The sequence below is a fragment of the Rhinolophus ferrumequinum genome, chromosome 18 (genome assembly GCF_004115265.2).
Source record: "Rhinolophus ferrumequinum isolate MPI-CBG mRhiFer1 chromosome 18, mRhiFer1_v1.p, whole genome shotgun sequence".
Taxonomy (NCBI): domain Eukaryota; kingdom Metazoa; phylum Chordata; class Mammalia; order Chiroptera; family Rhinolophidae; genus Rhinolophus; species Rhinolophus ferrumequinum.
Window position 1 is genome coordinate 41154476 of NC_046301.1, and position 24155 is coordinate 41178630.

Below are 24155 nucleotides of genomic sequence, written 5' to 3' on the forward strand. Positions count from 1 at the left end.
GCAAGAATTTCCTCCTCTCTATGTTGGAGAAGAAATATAGAAGGAGAAATAGGCTCGGGGTAGGGAGGTAATCATCAATGCCTTTTTGATATGCTGAGTCTGAGATGACTGTAGAACATCCAGGTAGAAATGTCCAGTACAAAGTGGAGAATGGGATTCTGTAGCTCAGGAGGGAGGTCTGGGCTAGAAAAGTGGGTTATGGCATTATCAGAAAAGAAGTGGTAGTTGAAGACTTGTCTATGGTTGACAACAAGCCATGAAGAGTGAACACAGGAAGCGCTACAATTTAAGGGACAGGTGAGGATGATAGATCACAAAGGTGAGTGATGAGAAATTAACAGGTAGGAGGAAAACCTGGAGAGTGTGAGGTCTGGGAAGCTAAAGGAAGAAAGTACCTCAAGAATAAGTCGTCAGTAGCATGTAAGGACAGGTAAGGAGCATGAGGAGAATGACTTGGAACAGCTACAAAGAGAAACTGGAGAGAGAGCAGAAACAAAAGGCATAGAGAAGTCAAATATTTTCAAGCTGCTACAAAAGCACACCCAAACATGAAAATGCCACTTGAGTAACAACATTCAGATTTCAGATTATAATGTTGGTCCGGGATTGGGGATTTTTGGGGTGGATGTGGTGGAAGGAGCAAGCAATCAGAAGCTGAAAATGATAGGTTCAAGTTCAAACAATAAAAGGAAGAAATTACAAGTGGGATTGAGAGACTCTAATTAACTGCCAAGTTCAAACGACTCTTTTGGGATCCCTGTGAAATAGGGTTAGACTTAGAAGAAGAGAGGTGGAGGAAAAGCAGCAAGGCGCAGAGATTGTGGTTATAGACAGAAACGTTGGAGTTTAAGGTTTTAGAGGCAGAGCCATTCCTCATGGATACAAGGGCCACTGTGGCCATGGAATTAGATTGCAGAGAGGAGAGGGAGTTAGAGTTTATTGCCATTGAGGTTAAGGGACTAAGAGGCCAGGGTGTTAGAGGTGATGCCCCTGTGGATATTTAATTCATTTAAGGTGATAGCAGATGCTAAAGTGGAGAGAAGACAACCAGGTATCAAAGTGCTCAATGAATGTAGAAGCCCGATGCTCACTTTGGTAGATTATTAATGAGAAGGGTAGGAGGAGGTATAATAAAATGTCCTGAACCTTAAAAGGGGGGGATTTGGTACAAGGCAGTAAAAATAATGTTCTGACAGCATTATAGAAAGTTCAGAGAAGGCTGATACCACCTCTGATGTCCCTATGAGAGAATAAGCAGCCTCCACTTAAAAGGGTTCCGGGGAATTGCTATCCTCAGGGATGAGACAGGATTCAAAAAGTCAAGGAGTAGAGAAACCTTGCAGAAGGATGATGTAATCCTGGAGCTTGCTTGTGGTTTCTGTTTCACTCAGTTTTTTCCTATTATTTACCATTAATGTATCGTTGAAATGATTATAGCTCTATAATAAAATTAAATTTCTGGTGTTTCCAGTCTAACTTTGTTGTTCTTTCCCCCTCCAAAAGGCCTTCGTTATTTTCACTGAATAAAATTATTCCACCGTTATTCTGATGAGAAATTGCATTAAATGGATAATTTGGGTATAATTGATACGCTCACCCTTTGCTGTGTAGGTCAAGTTCTCTGGGAAGCAGACTGAGAGGGAGATGTGCGCAGTACGTTTATTAGGGTGTACCTGTGGGGTCCATACCTGTGGGGGAAAGAAGGATGTGGGACTGGACAGAGGAAACGTTTGAACTGTGGCTCTGGGGACTTCATAGTTGTCCCACACCGAGGCCTTTGTAAAACTTCCTCCCCCACCATTGACCAGTCATGAGATGAGAACTACCTGGGAGAAGAGGGGGCTTTCTCCAGTTGAAAGAGAGTCCTGGAGAACAACACAGCAAAGAGCCAGTGATGACCAACACTCTCAGCAGCTAGGGGAATGAGGGCTTTGGTCCCGAAGTGGGAAATCTGGATGGCCCATCACAACATCCACTACAACACTATGAGGATGATTGTCTTTCTCATTTATTCAAATCTGTTTTTTCTCAGAGATTTACAGAGTCAAATCATCACAAAGACTTACATTTTTTTTCCATATCATGCCTACACTCTGCTTGTTCAATTTATTAGTTTTTATAGGTTATTTTATATTTTGTGTCGGAATGTGGAATGAGACCTTTTCCTGTTAAATATTCTAAGTGATTATTCCTAGTAGGTAAAAACAATATATATGGGTTATTGTATGTATTTTTTTATTTACTTATATATTTTTTTACTTATATAAGTAAAATATAAGTTTATTTACTTATATTTTTATTGAGGTATAATTGACATGCAGTAAACTGCACATATTTACAGCGTGTAGTTGGATAACTTTGACATATGCATACATTTATGAAAACATCACCACAATCATCACCCCAAAAACTTCCTTATGTCCCTCTGTCATCTATATTTCCCTGGCACCAGTCCCTGGCCCAAGGCAACCACTCATTTGCTTTTTGGCTCTAGAGACTAGTTTGCATTTTCTAGAAGTTTTTATTAATGGAATCACATAGTATGTATCCTTTTTGTGTTTGTGTTTTCAGCATGGTTATTTGGAAATTCATTCAAATAAATTTAGTGTATCAATAGTTCGTTTCTTCTTATTGCTGTCTAGTATTCTCTCATGTGGATAGACCACAATCTGTTTATCCATTTACTCGCTGATGGATATGGGCTTGTTTCCAGCTTTGGGCAACTACAAATAAAGCTGCTATGAACATTTGTGTACGAGTCTTTGTGTGGACCTATGATTTCTTTACTCTGGGTAAATAGCTACAAGTGGAATGGCAGGGTCATATCTGAGGTAGGTGTTTAACTTTTTTAGCAAACTGCCCAACTGTTGTCCAAACCATGTTAAAATGATCGTATTAGTTTACGTTCCCAAACAGAGGAAATGAGAATTCCAGTTCTTCTATGTCCTACACTCAGTGTGGTCAGACTTTTTTAAGGAGCAGTGACATTGAACATCTTTTCATGTGCTTATTATATTTATTGTTACCAACAATCTAATTTAACTCTGATCATATCCAAAAGATTTGTATTGACTTTATTGGGTTTTCTAGGTACACAAATAAATCATGTGTAAGTAATGATATATACCTCTTTTCAATGATGTGTGAGTTCCTTTTTTCCTTTATCTTGTTTTATTGGTGAGAACTTAAATAACAATCGTACCTTTGTCTTTTCTCTGAATAGCATGGTCACTTTCACAGCAAAAGATGAGACTGGTGTTAGAACATTTAATTCTTTAAATACACTTGTATTCCATCCTACGTTGCTGAGATTTTGTTGAGAAATTTGCCTTTAAATTAATTACATCATTTTCACAATTGTTTTCATAATTATGTTTCTCCTTTTTCTCTTTTAGATAAAAAATGGAATCAAACTCTATACACTATTTTCTAAAGTCTTTTTGTGGACTTAACCTTTTATGAACATCTTCCCGACATGTATTTAATATCATTCTATAACACGATTGAAGGCGGCATAGTATTTTATTTTATAGAGGTACCATAATTTAGTTAGGCAATCTTCTATGACAAGACAGTTAGGTTATTTATGCTTTCTCGTTTGCTATTATAAATTTTGTTGAGATAAATACTCTTGTAATTAAATCTTGGTATACAGCTAAGCTTGTTAACTTAAGTTAAAATTCCTGGATTTGCAACGCCAAGTCAGAGTCTGAATATTTTTAAGGCTTTACTGTTTACTATAAAATTTCTCTCAAGAAAGTCAGTAGCCATTTACATGCTTTCCAAGATTCTGATCTGTTCTGACAATTTGATAGATGCCCAATGCTGCCTCAGTAATTTTTTTTGCCTTTGATTACACTAAATATTTTACATGTGTATTTTATTTTTTGTTTTCTATTGTAGTGCTTTATTTCCTTTCCATCTTTTGTTGTCTGTACAGCTGATCCTCATTATTTGTGGATTCTCTTTTTGGGAATTTACTTACTAACTAAAATTGATCTGTAACCTCCAAATCAGTGTGCATGGCACCTTTGCAGCCATACACAGAAATGTGCAGAGCAGGGAAAACTGTGAGTTGCCTGACACATAATTTCCAGGTGAGGGCAAATGAGGGAACACGCTACCTTCTCGTTTCAGCTCTCGTAAAGAGTCCTCTGTGCGGTCTATTTAGTGCTATGTTTTATGCATTATTGTGCCTTTTATTAGTAATTTTATGTTTAAAATAACCCCTGAACATAGTGCTGAAGTGCTATCTGGTGTTCCTAAGTACAAGAAAACTGTGATGTATTTTACAGAGAAAACACATGTGTAAGTGGCATGTAAATGGCTACTAGTGAGTTACAGTGCTGTTGGCCATGAGTTCAATTTTGAAGAATCAACAATATATATTAAATATATACATTAAATAAGGTGTCTTTAAATAGAAACACATATCAAATAAGGTTATGTACTAATCCATTGATGAAAATGTCATGACCAAAAGCTCACAAGAGCCTAACTCTGTACTTCCCTTAGGAGCAGTGGTTCAGTGTTTGTTAACACAATGTTCACAGCAACTTTATAGACCATAATTATATACTGCAAATAATGAGGATCGACCGTACTCTGTTTTCTATGCACCTTCCCAATGATGTAGAAGGTCTGCTGTTAGCTCACCATCACCTGCGTCCCCTTCTGAGCACTTATTTCTCAGGTTCCCTTTCCATCGGGGTTCCAGTTTACCCAGAGCATTGGGGCTGTGCCTTCTACATACAGAAGAAGAGCAATAGGACCCAGAGAGCTGGTCCTAAGCTTCACAGAATCCCACTGTCCTCTGCAATGGCTCAGCCAATGGGCCCACATAGGTGCGGGACAGTCGGATAAATGGCTCTGTGGCCGCTCCCATGCCAGCAGATAACAGGAAAGTACTATGAGCTCTGAGACCTGTAGCTCATGTCTCATAGTATACTTATGTCCTGGCCACCCCCCTGGGACTCCTGTTTCTGGTGTGTCACCCTCCTCCCTCCACAGGACCCACCCCTACCTAGATACTGGATAATGTCGAGCTATCAGATGAAGTTAACTGAAGTTGGAAAAGCACAAGTCACCACCTCCACCCTCCTTGTGCTACTGCTGGCCTTTATTACAACAAGGTATCTCTCAGGAATAAAGACATTTCCCAGACTTAGCTTAGAATGGAATTTCTCTCTCTCTGTCTCTATCTCTATCTCTATCTCTGTCTCTATGTCTTTCTCTTTCTCTATATATCTCTCTCTCCCTGTCTCATTCCCTCTCCCACCTACATTACAGACTGGCTGAATGCTTATTGGACTTAACTATTCTTTTTTTTTTTAATTTTTATTGGGGAACAGTGTGTTTTTCCAGGATCCATCAGCTCCAAGTCAAGTCATTGTCTTCAATCTAGTTGTGGAGGGCGCAGCTCACTGGCCCATGTGGGGATCGAATCAGCGACCTTGGTGTTATGAGCACTGTGCTCTCACCAACTGAGCTAACCAGCCACCCTTAACTATTCTTTATTAGCCTTGCAAGTGGCAGTTATGTTGATGGTGAAGATGGAGGCACTGATACCATTGCTCCAGACGTTAGAACCCTTGCCCTGACATTGGCACCTGTAGCATAGGCCGCAACACCAGCATTGGACGTCTCTTGCATAGAATCCCTTCCAGATCCTATCTCTGTCCTTCTCTACCTGTTCTGTGGCCTGACCCAGTTTTAGGTTCACAGCAAAACTGCGAGGAAGGTACCGGGAGTCCCCATAGACTCACCTGCCCCCGCACAGGCACAGCCTCCCCCACAAGCACCATCCCCCCGCAGAGTGGTGCATTTGTTACCAAAGGTGAACCCACACTGGCACGTCATTATCACCCAGAGTCCATAGTTTACATTAGGGTCACTCTTGTGTTGTATATTCTTTGGGTTTGGACAAATGTATAATGACATGTATCCATTACAGCAGTATCACACAGAGTAGTTTCATTGCCTTAAAAATCCTCTGACTCTGTCTGTTCATCTCTCACTCCTCTGTAATGGTTCTTCACTTTTTTTGTGCCATAGTCCCCTTTGTCAGTCTGGTGAAGTCTTTGCACATCTTCCCCCAAATAAGATTTTTAATGACTAAACTACAATAATAATTAAAGGACCAAAGGAAGTCATATACTAAAGTTATGAAAACATTTAAAAACAAAGTAATGTTACTGATACATTTGCTGGCACATTGATTTACTAGATCCATCAGCAAGTCTAACAACTACTGTAATTTAAAAGTAGTGATGATGAACATTAGTGATAATCTGAAATACATGCAACAACTCTAATATGCAATGAAAACATTAGTGACAGAGTTCCAGGTTCTGCTAATTCTACTGTGGTTTTATCCATTTAGTTTTGGCCCGTATTCATAGGGGAAGGAACTGCGAGATCTCAGAGAGAGGTTAACGTAGAAAAGATGTGATATTTTCCCCCCATGCAAGCTCACATGCCCCATGCTGGTTTTTACGCGCTTGGCTCTCAGCCGCCGTCCACCTGCCAGACTCATCTCTGTGGTGCTGGGACTCAGCACACACACTTCTCCCCCGACAGCTGGCCCTCTGTTACATGTGCATTGGCCAAGGAGCAAATGAGAGGGAGACCGGAAGGCTGGAAGAGAGAGAAAGGTCTTCTGTTTTGCTCAGTCTCTGTCAGTGTCATGCCAATGATAGTGTCCATCCTAGCAGAGGCAGGTGATTTTAGTAGTTAGTTGGTTCCAGCTTCCAGTTGTTTCCACACTCTCAGAACTAGCCTCAGGGTGTTCCCCTCAGAGATACCACCTGCTTGGCATTCTCCTCTTGGCTACCAAAACAAAATACCAAAAGCTGGATGGTTTAAAACAACAGAAATTTATCGTCTCACAGTTCTGCGGGCTACGAGTCTGAGATCATGATGTCGCAGGGCCATGCTCCCTCTGAGACCTCTAGAGGAGACTCTTTCCTTGCCTCCTTTAACTTCTGGTGTGGCTGTCATTCTTTGGCATTCATCGGCTCATAGATATATCATCACTGCAGTCACACGGCTGCCTTCTCCCTGTGTGTCGTCACATTGTCTTCCCTCTGTGTCTCTCTTTACCCTCAGCTCCCCTTTCTATAAGGACACCATCATATTGGATTAGGATCCATCCTAATGACCTCATTTTAACTTGATTACTTCTTGATTAACTTGAATAGGGTAAGGACCCTATTCCCAAATAAAGTCACATGCAGTGGCTCTGCGGGTTAAAGGCTTCAACATATCTTTTGGGGGGAGGACACAATTCAATCTATATCACCTCTTCTCAGAAGTCTGGCTCCTAGCTCTGTGGAAACCTCCCAACTTCTCTTCGCCCCCGTTGAAGCTTCTTTGTTTCCCCAGCCTTAGATTGGGAGCCGCTTCCTGCAGTTATTGTTTCTGTGTTACCTGGTGTCTCTCTTTTGTCTTCCAGCCCTCCAATACCTGATTACTTAATTCCTTATGTTGCATTCTGTTGGTTGAAATAACTGGTGTGGTTTCATTTTCCTCACCAGGCCCCGTCTTGCCTAGACCCCTGAATCTTCAACATAGACCCCGGGTTAAAAGGATCTGATATCTCAAATGGAGATCAAGCAATTATCTCAAGAAAGAATCAATTATCTCAAGAAAGCAATTATCTCAAGAAAGTGATGACTTATGACTATCAAAACTTAGTAAGGCTTCTAAAATTTCTGTACTGTTTTCCTCGTTTTATTTTTTAAAATTTTTATTAAAATATAGCTAACATATAATATTATATTAGTTTCAGGTGTACATTGTAGATATTCAACAGTACCCACTTGGCACTATACATAGTTATTACCATACTGTTGAGTATATTCCCTATGCTAAAGAAGTGATCACCATGATAAGTCCAGCAACCATCTGACACTGTACCATGCTATCACAATATTATTGACTACATTTCCTATGCTGTATATTACATCTCCAAGTCTTATTTGTTTTATACCTGGAACTTTGAACCTCTTATTCCCCTTTATCTTTCCCCCCTTTTTTAATTTTTCAATTACAGTCGACATTCAACATTATTTTATATTCATGTCAGGTACAGCATAGTGGTTAGACATTTACATAATTTACAAAGTGATCCCTCTGACTAGTACCCCCCTGGCACTATACATAGTTATTATTATGGTATTGATTATATTCCCTATGCTTGACTTTACATCCCCATGGCTATTTTATAACTACCAATTTGTATTTCTTAATCTCTTCATCTTTTTTCACCCTGCCCCAACCCCCTCCCATCTACACCCCAACAAATCTAGTACCAATATGACACTATACATAGTTATTACAATATTATTGACTATATTCCTTATGCTATACCTTACATCCCTGTGACTACTTTGTAACAACCAGTTTGTACTTCTTAATCCCTTCCCCTTTTTCACTCACCCCCAAACCCCTTCCCATCTGGTAACCATCAAAATGTTCTCTGTATCTATGAGATTGTTTCATTTGTTTGTTTATTTTGTTCTTTAGATTCCACTTATAAGTGAAATCATGTATTTGTTATTGGCTGTCTGACTTACTGTACTCAGTATAGTACCCTCTAGGTCCATTCGTATTGTCACAGATGGCAAGATTTCATTCTTTTTTTTTTTTTAATGTTAATATTCCACTGTGTATATGTACCACCTCTTCTTTGTCCATTCATCCATTCAGGCTCATTGGTTCTAAGGACTGGCCGGGGCTACAGTGGAGGAGTTGTGGGGTAGGAGCTGACCCTACAGAGCAGGATCTGCCTCTGCAGGGCTCTGGTGCCTGCCCAATACACCCTTTGGGTGTGTCATCTGTGGAGGTGCCTGGGTGATACTCCAGCTTGTTTTGAAGATGGCCACTGGGCGTGCCAGCCCAGGCCCACCTGAGAGGGAACTTGCTGCAGGTCAAGTTCAGCTGCAGCCTGTGCCCTACTTGGGGCCACCCAGCAGAAGCCACAAAGCAATCCATAGATGGCTGCTACTGTGCTGAGCTTGGAAGTGTCTCAAGAGGCCAAGCTGCAAACCTAGGCTAGCTGCCGCTAGTGCTGGGCTGCTCAGCCAGAGGTTTAGGATATGCTCAAGCCAGATACTGCTTGTCTGGGTTCCACAAACCTTTGAGAGACCCTAGAAAAGACTGCAGCATGAGCTCAGGCAGGCGGTTTGTACAAAAAAGCCACTGGAAGCAGCTTGGGTATGCCTGGAAGTGGGGTGGGGTCTTAGAATAACCAGGATGTGGCGAATGAATGGTATCAGCCCACTTGATGGAGACTCAGATATGGCTCCCACCTGTGTCTGCGCACTGGGAAGAGGGAGGGTTCAACAAAGAAGCAATGGCTTCCGCAAGCTCCTCCATCCAGGAGAAAGCTGCCCCTCCAGCCCTCATCCAAAGCCAGAGAACTCGGTTCTCCCTGGCATATCCCTGTCGCCTCTCCAGCTGTTGCCCCAGTGAAGGAGCCCAGAGCCACTGATTCGTAGGTAAGTTTGTGCGTGGTCCATTGAAGAGGAGCGCCTGGGAGTGTAGCCGCCCTCTGTCTCAGTCACAATTTCCGCTGGCTTTCACAACCAGAAATTATGGGGACCTCTCTCCCCAGCACTGGATCCCCAGGTGGGGAACCTGGTATGATGATGGGACCCCTCACTCCCTTGGGGGCCACCTCTGCAACCGAGATATCCCTCCCAATTTTTAATGGTCACACATGGATATGGGAACAGCCTGTTCCTTGTCTCTGCCCCTCCTACCAGTCTCGAGTTGGCTTTTTCTGTGTGTCCTTAGTTGCAGGGCTTCGGTTCAGAAAGATTTCAGGCAATTCTTAATGATGTTTGTTTTGTAGTTTAGTTGTTAATTTTGATGTGGTTGTGAGGGAAGGTAAGCATAGCATTTACCTACTCCACCATCTTGACTGGCCTCCACATTTGTGTTTCCTTTTTCCTTGTTTTAAATGTCTCAGTCATTCCCTTATCATATCCTTGTAGTGATGCTTAGAAAGGAAATGGACCCGTGTGTTTGTCTTCAGAGGCAGTGAGAAAGGAGGGAGACGGCAGTGGTGAGGGGGTGTCATGGATGGAAAGCAACTCCATGGGGTAGAGAGTAGAGGCAGCACTAAGAGAAAACGAAAGCAGCTGTGTCCCCAGGACTGGGCCAGGGAAGAAAAGAACCTGGTATCTGGGCCTGAGAACTGGCTTTGGGAATTCCACAGGGAAAAAAAGCTTTCGTGCTCTTTAACCCAGTAATTCTGCTTCTGGAAGCTATCCTAGGAAAATAATCCAAAGGAAAAAAATATTTAAGCCCCTGACTCTTCCTAGCCTGTCTGGCCTGTGGGTACAGACGAGAGTCCATTAGCATTGATGTCCACAGTCCTCGGACTCCTGGCCCACATGCATGACTGGACGACCTCAAGCCCCTGCCTCAGAGTCCCTAAACAATTCTTAGGGTCCCTGCCCATGTCTCACACATGCTAAGGACCAAGTTTACTTCTGTTCTGCTCCAGTCTGCTCATGGAAGTCCTCAACCTGGAAGCCATTGAAGGTGGCACCTTGGCATCTACACCATCTGTTCTGCCCGCATGAAAAGGCTCCATCTCGGCCATTTTCATGCGCTTGGCAAGCTCTTCCAATGTCCCCTAGTTCCCCGACCTGTGGCCACTGTATTTTTCTCACCTGGACCAGCAAAAAGACACCTTCAGCTTTGCCTATTCACCAACTCTTTACAAAAGACCAGAACCAATGCCTCTGTCCAGGTGCAGAACAAACACTGTGTCTTCCATTTTTCTTGACTTCCCATCTCTCTCCTCACTAGGCCAGAACAGGCCCACTCCCTGTTGCATGTCATCTTATGCAAAGAGTTACCAGAAAAATTGCCAATACCCCACGCTCAATCTTCCCTTAGGCTTCTGGACTCTGAGTAATGCACTAATACGTTCATCATATAATTAGGTACAATAGTGAAAAGCTGAAAGCAATCTGAAAGAACACTAGTAGGGAAATGATTGGGTAGATGATGTGGTATAATCTCTCGTGATATATGTTGATCCAACAGCAATTAGGAAGACTCCATAACCACATAAAACAGTGCTTATGATTTAATTTTAAGTGGTAAAAAGAATACATTACACACTAGTGTGATTTCAGCTACATAAAAATGATATATGCCAACGAAATGAACAGAAAAATAGAACAAATGAAAACTAGTTCAACTTGGAGTGTTATTGGTGTGGGTCAACTTTCTCCTTTACTCGGTGTTTTATTAATTTATCTGTAATGTCATTGATTTAATTAAGAATAGCAGTCATTAGCAAAAAGTAATAAAATGATTGATCCTGCTTTGAGATGTCCTTTGCACATACCTTTGGTTGCATCTGTACTCCAGACAGGTGGCTCAGCCTTACCAGAGATATGGGGTTGACCCTATCTTCTCCCTGGGAACATTTCCAGCTTGAAATTCTAGAAGCTGTCTTTGCAAAGGCCCTTCTTGCCTATCCTGGCTATTTGTCATCCCAAGGCTTCACAAGGGAAGACTAATAACACCTCAATATGGCATGTTGGGGACCACTCAAGACATGAACATGCTGATAACTGCCTTCCTCAAAGTCATCCAATTTCCCTCAACTTGAGGGAGTCTGGAAGAGAAGGCAATCTGATTGATTGTCAAGAGATTAGAGCTGTTTTGTTGATGCTAACACCTATTTGTTGTATGAGTTTAGTAACCCTTATGTCAGCTGTGGAAACTATGGACTCACACTGCTGGCTGTCACAACCTTGCCCCATGAAGAAATAAATCTGCTCGCTCCTGTTGGTTTGCCTTCACTTCTGGTTTTTTCTGTTTACCTGTCCCTTTGGATCTGTGACTCACTCTAGTCTTTCTCTCTGGCTCTATGCATTCCTCGCTGAGATGGAGGTGGTCATTCTGCCTTTCTATTTTGACACACCAAGACCCTGGGGACTCGTGTGAGGGATCAAGTTGGCTCAGACCTTCAGTAATCCAAATTTCACCCACCTGGAGCTTAATTCTGGAACTCCTGGCTTCTGACTCCAGGAATTGCTATAAAGCTATATCTACAGAGGGTGCCAAAAAAAGGTATCTACATTTAAAGAAAGGGAAAAAACTGTATTAAAATTGTAATACTTAATATATACCAATAACAAAAGATGAATACAAGTTATGTGTACACATTTTTTGGTACCCCTGGTATATACCAATATGTATATATATGTATATCTGTCTATATCATCTATATCTACATCTAATTTTACTTTGATTCTATGATTTTAGCTTAGCATTTGGCTCACTATCTTGCCTTGCCTGTTGGATCTATAAGCCTGTCTCTAAACTCTATATTTTGTACCCCTTGGCTCCAAATTCTACACTGGGGGCATTAAGGGGTCTGGTCATCATAGCTGGACTCTCCATCTTTCTCCTGGTCCAGGGACCCAGCTGGGACCCATAAATAACGATGATCCTCTCTATGGCTCCCTCTGTGAAACGGGGAACATAACACCTGCTCTTTGAATCTTACTGAAGTTCTGTAGCCTTAAACTGGTTCATGGGTGTGAAGTTATTTAAATACTTTGGCAGAAAGTACAAAATCTTGCTACTTTTTAAAGGAACTGCTAAAGCACTCTGGACACTGTCCTCTCAAGCAATGTGATTTTTCAAGAGACTTACTCCCAGGACTCACCAGCAGGTGTGTGAAAACCTTGCTGAAGACACTGGGGTTATGGGGTGAGAGGACCTGGATTCAAGAATGGATCTGTCACATGCCAGGTGTGTGACCCAGGCCTCACATTTCCTCATCTCTAGAATGGGAATAACACCTGCCTCAGATGGTTGTTGTGAGGATGAAATGAGGTGCTGTGAAAGTGTGAAAAAAAAAAAAAACCCACAACAGTTGCCCTAATTATTAGTGCCATGTACCTAATTATTGTATTAATTACAATGGAGTATGGGCTAAAGTTAAAAGGACATCCAAATCTTACGCACAGAAAGAAAATAACTGTGGCAGAGTCAGTGCTCACTGATAGGCAAGTCCTGGTAAGTGCTAGGGGTGGGGTAGGTGGTAGGGGAAGGGTTAAAATTAGAGCCCTCTCTGGGGGAGGAACTGCCATCAGGTGGGCTTTTCCAGCCCCCTGTAAAGGAGTGGAAGGAGGAAAAATGGGGACCTTCAGTCCTGCCTCTGTGCCTGAGATCTCAAGTTGGATCTTGGGGAAGAGCCTCTCCAGGCAGATGTCAGAGAAAGAAGCCGGCTCCGGAAGCAGCTGTCTCCCAACCCCATTCGTTCTAGCAGGAGGATCTCCAAGCGTCTTGGGAGAAGTCGTGTTTCCCGGGTTCTTTCAACCCTGGAGATCGCATCACGGGGCTGAGCTACGTGCCCCTGCATCAGTCAGATCCTCGTGGTGGGAGGAAACTGTGAGAAAAGGGTGCTGGCGGATTCCCCTTGTTGGCTGGTGGCTGTGGGCTCCCTGGCTGAAGTCCCAGCAAACCGCAGGGAGGGGGTAGGAGCTGCCGAGGAGACATCCATCAGAACGCACAGATTTGGATCTTTCCGGTAGGAATCTCTGGGCGGGTGACCCTGCCTTGTTTCAGGGACTTGATTTCCTGAGCTTCTCGCAACTGCCTGAACTTGTTTTCTCACCTGTAACAAATAGGTTGTTAAAATGACGTGGATAATATAGTGAAAAACTTGCTAATTACTCAATAAATAGTAGCTGTTACTGCCGTGTAACAGTCAGCAGCCCTGCGGTGTGGTCTGCACATGGCTGAGCTAGCCCTACCTCATCCTGCGCCAACCACAGGACCGAGACGTGGCCGAGGCTCTTTAGCTCCACCGTCTGGGAGGGGATGGCAATAAGACTTGCTTCCGGGGAAACCAGGAGCCCGTGTGGTAAGATCAGGGGTAGCCTTCATGTCCTGGCTCCTGCATCCTTCTTCCCCTGGCTTCCATGCTCCATGTCGACCCGTCAAAGCACTGAATTTCTGCTGGTTCCTTGCCCAGCACTATAGGTCCCCATGAGAACTGCAGGCACTCTCTGGGCCAGGACTCAGGTAATCTATCTGGCTCTGACTTCTGGCATCTCAGGGGTTTTCAAAGGAGTACCCTCCGGAGCAAGTGGAACTTGGTGGGGCCACTTTTATCACAACACAGGGGAACCCTACCGGCATTTACCAGTAATGCTAGACACCCTGCAAAGTGCCGGGCAGTCCTGCACAATAAAGAATTGTCCCTTGGGACAATCATGTAAGCAAAAGGCCATTTATTATTAATTATCTGAGCTAGGATCTGACTCCATTTTATGTATGAACAACACCCCCCGCTTTGTTTTGGTATTTTATTATGGTGGTAAACAATACACACAACATGAAATCTATCATTTTAACCATTTTTAAGTGCATAATTCAGTGGCATTTAAGTACATTCACAATGTGGTACAGTCGTCTCTCCTGTCTCTTCCCCAAACTTTTTCATTACTCCAAACAGAAATTCTGTACTCATTAAGCAATAGCTCCCCATTCCCTCCCCCGTGCCCCCCAGTACTTTATGACCTCTAGTCTACTTTCTGTCTCTGTGAGTTTGCCTATCCTAGGTACCTCATATAAGTGTGATCATAAGCTATCTGTCCTTTGTTTTATTAAAAATTTCACCAAGAGTTCATCCTATTGGAAAATTACCATCACCGGTGACAAGGCCACGTGTGGTATTTGACTCATCAATAAAATTCACATGCATCAATCTGCATTTGTCACTGCTACATGCAACGTTACTGCAAGCATTTGATACTTTACTATGCGTTCTCCTGTAATTATTTCCAAACCTTCACATGTTGAAATAGGTATTATTTTCTTGTGTTTGATGTTCCTTTTTATTCTCAGATTAAGACATTATCTTTTTTGCTAGAATTATGTATAGGTAGTTTAAATAAGCTACTAACTTCATTTTAGGTTAGTAAAAAGGGCATTATAAAATAATTGTTATAAAAAGGGGCACTGAGCTCAGTGGGGCTGAGACTCGGCCATCAGTCTCCTACAGTCACTGACAAAGGACCAGGCATGAGGGAACATAGCCCTGCAAGTGAGGTACTGTTATCCAACCTTGAATACTGCCTGTGCTTACAACCTTATACAGTCAGCCCGCCCCCAAGGCACCCCCCCCAAACAGGAAATCCTGAAAACCCTGAACCAGTTATCTCTTCGGTCATCATGCCTTGACTATTATGGTCTGGCAATGCAGCCAGGTAGGAACTTTTGCTCCTGTCCTCAATGTTGGCCATTGCAATTACTACTATTCCTAGCTTGAATGAGGTGCTTAGGCATCCTAACCAAGTTCGCTTCAGTTCCATTTACACTGCCCTTTATTCCCTACTGAAGTAGTATATTACCGATGAAAATCTGTCCTTACCACTGTAGTCTGGCTTTGTTTATCTTGACACTATAGACAGAATATTTGGCTTGCCCATCTCTTTCCAAGCACCACCTATTTAAAAATATATATAAGTGAATACAGCACAAAATGTCAGGCGGGTCTTAGTCATCTTTTATTCACGTGAAATGTTCCCCAAATGATCAGTAGTGGAAGAAATGTATCTCAAACCTTCTTAAATCCTCTGGCAAGACTTTGTGAGAAGCTTTTCAATCAGAAAAAAAGCTGGTGTGGATTTCAAAAGACATGACACCCCCGCCCCTAAATAATTCAGCCATTATATTGGAGAGACAACAGGGCTGCCATTTTGAAAATGGGGTCAACTGTATTATTAGTCACTTGCTTGGGAGGTACCAAGGGCAAAGAGTTTAACTACAATTAGGGCTAAACAACTCCAGAGGGAACAGATGTGACCCTGACCCTTTTCTGCTCTAGGTGACAGCAATGGTTTTACAATGTGGCACCAGAACGGTCTTGGGGGGTTTAGAAACACTCAGATTCCTTAGATTCTCACTCTGTAGGTCTGGTGGGGACTGCTTGTCTATCTGTAGGTCTGATGGCAATCTCCCTTCTTTCTGAGATTATCTTTTTGGGAAAAAAGTTTTGGGTCTCACCACAGCTGCTTCCTGGGTGGCTCTTGGCTAAACTGTGGGAAGCCCTGCTTTGTTTCTGATCACCATCCCATACCTTCTGGCTGGCAGCAGAAGTGAACATGCACGTGATGCTTGTGGCTGCCAGACCCCTAAATCCTGAGTGTTTTTACTCTGAGAACATAGAGACCTACTGCCAGGACACAAACAACTTGACCTTGAATAGTAGACATCACGGGGTGCTCTTTGGCCCACTGCTTTGGGTTGAATTGTGGTCTTTGCCTTCCCCTCCCCCAAATAATTATGTTGCAGTCCTAACCCCTTTCGAATGTAATCTTATGGGGTCTTACAGAGGTAATCAGTTAAAATAAGGTCATTAGTGTGAGTCTTAATCTAATATGACTGGGGTCCTTTTAAAAAGGGGAAATTTGGACACAAGCACACATGCAGGGAGAACACCATGTGAAAATGATGGCCATCTGCAAGCCAAGACAGCAGCCTGGAACAGATTCTCCCTTCACAGCTCTCAGAAGGAACCAACACCTTGATCTTGGACTTCTAGCCTCTAGAACTGTGAGAAAATACATTTCTTTTCTGTAAGCCACCCAGTTGGTGGCACTTTGTTACAGCAGGCCTAGCAAACCAATACAGTTGACCCTTGAACAACACGGGAGTTGGGGTACCAACACCCCACCACATAGTATAAAATCCACATATAATATTTAACTCCCTGAAAACGCAAATAGCCTCCTGTTGACCTGAGGTCTTACTGATAATGTAAACAGTCAACTCATATTTTGTGTGTGTATGTATTAAATACTGTATTCTTACAATAAAGTAAGCTACAGAAAAGAAAATGTTATTAAAAAAATCACAAGGGAAACAGGAAGTGGAACCAAAACAAAGGAGCGGCAACCTGTGCAGGCCTGCTTCCTGCCTCTCTTCGGTGGTCATCTGGGCCCCGACCGCAGACTCCAAGGAGGCGTCCGACTATGTCCAACATGGTGAAACACCTCTTCAACCTAAAGTTCGAGGCCAAAGAACTGAGCAAGAGTGCCAAAAAAATGAGACAAGGAGGAAAAGATCAAAAAGGCCAAAATTAAAAAGGCCATTCAGAAGGGCAACAGGGACGTTGCAAGGATACACATCGAATATGCCATTCACCAGAACCAGGCTGTGAGTTTCTTGAGAACGAGTGAGCAGGTCGATGTGGTAGCTGCCAGAGTCCAGACGGCAGTGACGATGAGCAAGGTGACCAAGTCAGTGGCCGGGATGGTTACGTCGATGGAAGTGACATTGAAAGCCATGGATCTGGAAAAGATTTCTGCTTTGATGGACAAATTCGAGCACCAGTTTGAGAGGCTGGACGTCCAAACGCAGCAAATGGAAGACATGATGAGCAACACCACCACGCTGACCACTCCCCAGAACCAGGTGGATATGCTGCTCCGGGAAATGGCAGGCGAGGCCGGCCTAGACCTCAACATGCAGCTGCCGCAGGGGCAGACCGGCTCCGTGGGCACGAGCGTGGCCTCGGCCGAGCAGGATAAACTATCCCAGAGACTGGCCCTCCTGCGAGATCAAGTGTGACCACAGAACCCACTCAGGTTTCCAGGCTGTAGTCACCTTCTGAAATGCTTTCTGTGTATTAGAGAGATACTATATACTAGAAACTTTGAATATGCCAGCATGCTGAAATGCTCTTTATTTAAGATGCTCCTACCTTTGGGTTTATAATGCTGTCAGATACATTAAGACATTCCAGGCTTTCTTCACCCTTACCTGGATTTTAAAGTTCTGTATAGCTGGTGATGGTGTGTATTTTAAAAGCTGCCTTTTAACAGGACTAGCTAATTTGGTGTATGTGAGACTTTCTCAAAAATTTCATCTGAACTCTAGTTTTCTGCCCAAATTATCAAAACTGAAGGTTTTTTTGTGTTTTTTTGTGTTTTGTTTTTTTTTAAGGAGGGCACACCTCACAGTGGCAAACCGGCAACCTTGGTGTTATTAGCACCACACTCTACCCAACTGAACTAACCAGACACCCCTGAAGGTTTTTCTTAACTTAGTATAGTTGATGATATATACAGAGGGTGCCAAAAAAATGTATATACATTTTAAGAAAAGAAAAAGCTGTATTAAAATTATGTTGATGGTAACCATTTTGAGCACCTGTTGTAATTGCAGAAGTCAAATGTGACTTGTATTCATCTTTTGTTATTGGTATATATTATTACAATTTTAGTACAGTTTTATTCCTTTCTTAAAACGTGTACACATTTTTTTGGCACCCTCTATAGAATTGACATGTGCATAAAAATTAAAGAGAGGAGAATGATTACTTTGAAGAAAAAAAAAGAAAATCATAAAGAAAATAAAATACATTTACAATATTTATTGAAAAAAATCTGTATATAAGTGGACCCGTGCAATTCAAACCCACGTTGTTCACAGGTCAACTGTACATCCACTTGCCACTGGGATTTTCCTCAGGCTCCACCCTCCTCTCCTGTCATGTGACCTTTCTCTTTTTCCTCCATCCTCCTCCTTTCTTTTTTGTTTCCTCCCCTTTCCTCCCCCAATTCCAGCTTATGTCTTATGCACAACAGTTAGCTCTTTCTTTGCTCCCAGTCTTCTAACCTCGACCTTCAGAGGCTGACCCCTTCTCACCATTTGTATCTCCAGATATTTTCCTAAATAGATAGATCCCTTCTCTCACAGGAACTCTGGTGGCCGTTGTCAAGGTAATGGCCTTTTCACCTGCTACAAAGAATTGTTTTTAAAGCTCTCAAGATGATTCTGATGTGCAGCCAGGAAGGAGAACCACGGCTCTAAAATGACTTGTGTCACTAGTGCTCACAGGGAGAACCCTGGGCCTACACAATGTGAAGAACCTGTCCTTCGAGCGAAAAGTCGTGTGATCAACCCCCATTTGTCAGCTGATGTGTGCATTCCTATAATCCCTTTATAGAGACTGTACCAACTGCAACAATATATAATTTTCATCTGACACTGATTTTGACAAGTGTTTTGGACAGAATTGTGTTCCCCCCAAATTTGTGTGTGGAAGCCCTGACCCGCAAAGTGACTGCTTAGAGGTAGGCCTTTAAAAAGATGATGAAAGTAAAATGAGGTTATATAGGTGGGCCCTAATCCAGTATGACTAGTGTCCTCCTGGGAAGAGAAGATAAAGACGCAGACATAAGCATAGACAGAGGAAAGACCATATGAGGACACGGCGAGAAAGTGGCCACCTGCAATAGAAGGACAGAGGCCTCAGGAGAAACCAACCCTGCTGGTGTCTTCGACTTCCAGCCTCCAAAACTGTGAGAGAACAAATGTCTGTTGTTGAAGCCACCCGGTGTGCGGTCTTTTGTTATAGCAGGCCAAGCAAACTAATACAACAACAGAGTTCAAAATGCTCTGCTGAGGTATAATTTTTTTTTTTTTAAGAATGGAAATGTTTACAAGGAATTTTCACTTAGTAAGGGTAACAGAAATGTTTTGAAATAATAACCTGACATGTTTGTCATAACCCAGTAAATCATGTACCTCACAGCCTCCCTTCATGAATGCTGAGCCATAAACTGCAAGGAAGAGGAGGGGTGGGCAGTGACTGGAATCAAAAGGCCATTGATGGACTTTGGTTTTCAAAAGCTGACTGTTGATTCCACAATGAAATAATAGTTGTAAAAGCCAGGCTTTAAGGAGAGACAAAGTGTTTATTTTCTGAATCTTAAAAGCTCCCTTTATATACCGGCAATTAGGTCTGGCACTTAGACATATAAGCCTTAGGTAGAGAGAACTCAGGTTAATTCATAAGGGAGGTGCTGACCAGACAGGAAGAGGAAAGTAGGAGGTAAAGGTGGAATAATCAGATATCTGTGCCTGGGCTTCTTCCCCTGAAAGAGGGCCATGTTAGCACCATCTGGGTAGTTGGAGGGAATTCCAGAGCAGTGGTTCTATTCCTCACCTTTCCAGGTGCTGACTGGGGAAATGTCAAGTCGCAGAGAATTGCTGCATCCAACATGGTGGCACCCAGGTGGTGAGTTAGAAAGTACAAACTGCCCAAGTTTATACATCTTTCTTCTCCAATCCCCACCCGTTTCTACTTTAAGGAAGGGCCTGGACAGAGAGGTGAGAGATACAGCCTGCAAGTGTTCTTAGGCTCCTGTGTGGCATAGAGAAGATCCAGACAGTCTGTGTGCTTCTAGTGGAGAACTGTAGAAGGTCGCTGAGTTGAGAGCCAGGAGACCTGCTGTGGGGCCACTCAGGGCACCTGGGACTGTAGCAGAAGCTGTGGGTGGACCACCAGGCCAGGGGATGAAGGAGGACATTGTTAAGATTCAGATCATTCGCAATACCAGGGAGAGCCAGATAGCGCCAAGATGGCAGCATTGGGAGAAGAAGAGAGAGCAGAGTGGCTAGGACCAGGTTGGGTGAGAAACTTGGACTCTTGCATAAAGGCCCAAACTTGGATCTGAGATTCCTGTCTTGTAGCTAAGCTCAGGTAAGCTTTTCCTTACACTAATTGAAGGGCAGGTGGGGGTTCGAGGGGGCAGAAATCTTGAAAGGGTGATTTTACCTGAAAGAGGCCAAAGTAACCCAAATGAAACAGTGTTAAACTGGAAAAGATAGATGTATTTAGCTGGCTCCAATCTCCACCCTCTTCTACTTCAAGGAAAAGTGGAGTAACTTAGAAAAAAACAAAGAAGTAACCTTTTCTGGCATCTCTGAATGTACTAGACAGTTTTTCACCAACTGCACCACGTGTGTGACTTCTGACTCCTCTAAGGATTTGACTCACCAGCTTCTGCCTCTGAGCTTCTTTGCAGAGTCAAGAGAGGGTGATGACTCCTTAGATCTTTGATTTAAGATTCTGTTCTGTGGGAGGCAGTTACTTTGCTCACTAATAATGTAACGGGTCCTAATAATATCATGAAAGCAACACTTTGATTTTTTTGTTTGTTTGTTTATTTTAAGGAGCTAACATAAGAGCTGGTAAATTTTGTCTAAGGATCCAATGGTGAATATTTTAGGCTTTGCGAGCCACTTGGTCTGGTGCAACTATCCAGTTTTGCCATTGCATTGCAAAAGCAGCCATAGATAATATGTACATGCACGGGCATGGTTGAGTTCCAATATAACGTTATTTGTGGACACCAAAATTTGAATTTTGTATAATTTGCATATGTCCCAAAATATTCTTTTTCTTTTGATCCCCCCCCCCACTATTTAAAAGTGTAAAAACTATTTTTAGCTTGCAGGTTGTACAAAAAATAGTCTGTAGTTTGCCAACCCCTGGGCTAACAAAGAACTGCAAATATTTAATATATAAACTTATGCACTTTACTCCATCCCTAATTTTTTAAAAATAGGTGGCAGATAGGATTTTTGGAGGAGGCGGGTTGGGGTGGGAAAAAACGGATGCAAAAATCTGCTGTCAGTTTTTGTTTAAGCCTGGATATTTGATTAAACAAATAAGTCAGATATTGTTGGGTTAGTGCAAGTTCCTTTTTTTTTTTTCCCCTAAAGCCTGTTTCTGCCAATGGTGATGTTAGAAAATGCTATTTTGATGAGGAAATAATGAGATCATTGCAGTCAGCACTGACACACGATGCCTGTGAGAGCAACCTTTACCAGCTGCCAGGTTTTGCAGGGTTTGAAAAGAGAGAAGATTAGTTTCTTTAATGTTATTTAACTCCTTATGCTGCTGTTTGCCGCAAGAAGAGCACAGGTGACCTTGTGGGGGGGCGGGGCAAAGGCAGAAGGTAGTGAGAGGTAGTGTAAAGGCTGTCTTTTCATTCTTCTAGGCACTCATGCAATCTTTTCTCTGCGTCAGCTCTGTACTGTGCCATCTGCCGACCACCATTATTTATTCCTTAGCTCAGCCTGTAGACTCTTTCATCGGAAGTAAAACTGGCTGCTGTGGGTAGTTCAGTAGAGTCCACGTTGGCAACCCTATAGCCCGAGTTCTGGGATATTACAGAGACAAAAATGGGAGGGGGACATCCACCTACAATGGCTGGGAAGGGAGAAGGGAGAAGAGCAGGTCAAGATAGGTCAGGAAACTACCGTTGGCTAAGAATGCTGACATAGTTCCCAACTTCCCACTGAAATACAGTCATCCCTTCATAGCTAAAGCTCACTCTTTACTGAAAATGTGCTAAATAACAATTTTTTAGAGAATGAGAGCCTGATTTTATTCAGTGGGAAAAATCATAATGCTTCTCTGGTTGCCTAAAACCTCAACTATCTTTTTTTCTGAAAAAAAAAAAAAAAAAGAAAGAAAACACACAAAAAAACAAACCAACAAGCAAACAACAACAACACTAAGATACTCTTAAACATCTACTTAAAGCCCACCAAAAATTTCTGAATAAAATAAAGCATTTAGAAGCCTCAGTTGCATACCCGTTAGCCCACTCTTCAGTGGGTCTCTTTGTGGGACATATACAACATCACTGATCCATGTCAGTTGTAATTATATTTTCCCTCTATGCCATGGAATAGACATGTGCTACAATGTAAGTCAATAATGAAATAATATGTCAAAAGCATTCAAGTTTCTATCTACACTGCACCCAGGTTGTTAGTACCCCCAGGTGCCCTGGAGATCTAACCTGGGAACCACGAAGGGCTGCAACTCTAGGAGAGGCTGGGGGAAAATGAGAGCTTTCTGTATCCTGCAGCCTGGGCTCAGGGCTACTTAATGTACTCGCTGGTTCAGGCCTGCAAATTTCTTACCGTAGATTTCAGATTTCGATAGTGGATTTGGGGTGAATATGTTTGCACAAAGTACTGTATTTTCTGAAGAGTGCAATAGTTCCGATAAAGATATGTTATCCATGTAAATACAGAAAAAGACCAAAACTTGCCAATCATCATAAATTAGTACTGACAATCAGCCTAAGGCCAAGATTCAGAAGGAGTTTCTTTCTACTAAGAACAAGGCCAAGGGAATCACACTGAAAGTAAATTAATAAACCATCCATGCTCAGCCTGCTTCCAGCTTGACATAAGGGCAAAGGGCTCTTTATCCTCGCCCTGGATCCAAAACTCAAAACTTGAAACAACCAAGGTACGTACAACACCCTCTCAATCCTCATCTAGTAGTATAATTTGTAACACATCCATATACTGACCGCAGCTCCAGAGATGGACAGGATGGGGGTGGGAGTGGGGATGGAGGGGGCAGAGAGAGAGAGGTGACATTGAGGAGATCTGCATTTCGCCTGGTGCATCCTGGAAAGAGCAATAAGGCCTCTCAAGGAAATACCATAGGCAAAATCAGAGATAGGAAGCGCTGGCAGCAGGTCCCCAGGATTACATATTTTTGCGTATTTCAATTGATAATCAAATCAAAGAAAGAGGCAGTGGAGGTGGAAGAGGATTCCATGTGAGTCCCTCAGACAGAGTACATGATGACTTCCTAAATAATGGAAATAGGGTTAGTAGCTACGTACATCGTCCTAATATCCAACTGAGGGTCTGAGAAGTCCTTCTTATGTGAAATAATAGCTTTCCTTTGTAAGTTGAATCGAGTCAGGATGTTTTGGTTAATTGTCATCAGTGACAGCTTAAGATTGGGAAGGTCATCAGAGCAACAGTGAAATTAAAATCTTCATTAGAAGGTGCAAAGCATAGAGCTAATATAGTGAATAAGCTAAATTAGTGATGTGACAAACAAATCTTGAAAAATATAAAAACAAGACAACTATGAGGGATGATTAAAATAATAAACATAGATGATAGAGTTTGGAGGTTCAACCCAAGGTTTATGGGGGCTCCTTAAGAAACAGAACAACTGAAACAGAAGGAATAATCACAGACAAAGTTGGAGGAAGCTTTTTGAAGAAAGCATTAAGTATGTAAATAGAAATAAAGTATCATGATTCAAAATGAGTCTATGAAAACAGCTTCTCACTTCCTGGAAAAAGTTTTGAATGACAAGATAAAGAAAATTATTTCACAGCACCCATGCATTCTTTTTGTGAAAAATTGCTTAATACTGTCAACTTAAAGATAAAGCCAAATTAAGAACCCAAGCATGAGTAAGCCATCCTATAAAAAGACCTCCAGGTGAATAAGTTTCTTGGTTTGGGATCAAACTCAGGAATTCATATGGG

General features: G+C 42.5%; 1 pseudogene; it reads left to right on the plus strand.

The window, feature by feature from the left end:
* The first annotated feature begins 17018 nt into the window (after positions 1–17018).
* LOC117038342 (charged multivesicular body protein 1b-like) lies at positions 17019–17616 on the plus strand (annotated as a pseudogene).
* Positions 17617–24155: the final 6539 nt, after the last annotated feature.